We start from the raw sequence: 444 nt of genomic DNA on the forward strand, positions 1-444 counted from the left end.
AAGCGCATTTTTGAATTGGTTACTGATTTCTCCGTTCGAGTTGCGGCTGCGGTTGGCTTCAAATAGTGGTGGGGGCTTAATTATCGCCGAGGGGAGCATGTCCCGGTGGTGTGGCCGAGGATGGAGTGCCTTTTGAAGGGGGTGTTTCTGAATTTGGACCCTTTTTGAGTTGCATGGCCGGATGGGTGTGGTTTTGAAGGGTGTGCCTGTCTGGAGTGCCACCGGCGTTGGTGTAAGGCTGAGGGTGGGCGTTCGGTTCCTGGTTAGGGATAGGGAAAGGGTGAGACTTAGCTTTAGTGCTCGTGCCCCCGATTTTGGTAATGTTTGACGCCAATTTTCCAAGGAGGCGAATGCAAGGCTTCAGAGGGACTTTGAGTGTTCGGGGGCGGGGTAGCTCAGCCGGATTTGCCCCGGCGGTTCTGCGGACGGTGTTGACTTCGAGGG

Source organism: Chiloscyllium punctatum, unplaced genomic scaffold (genome assembly GCF_047496795.1).
Source record: "Chiloscyllium punctatum isolate Juve2018m unplaced genomic scaffold, sChiPun1.3 scaffold_1019, whole genome shotgun sequence".
NCBI lineage: Eukaryota > Metazoa > Chordata > Chondrichthyes > Orectolobiformes > Hemiscylliidae > Chiloscyllium > Chiloscyllium punctatum.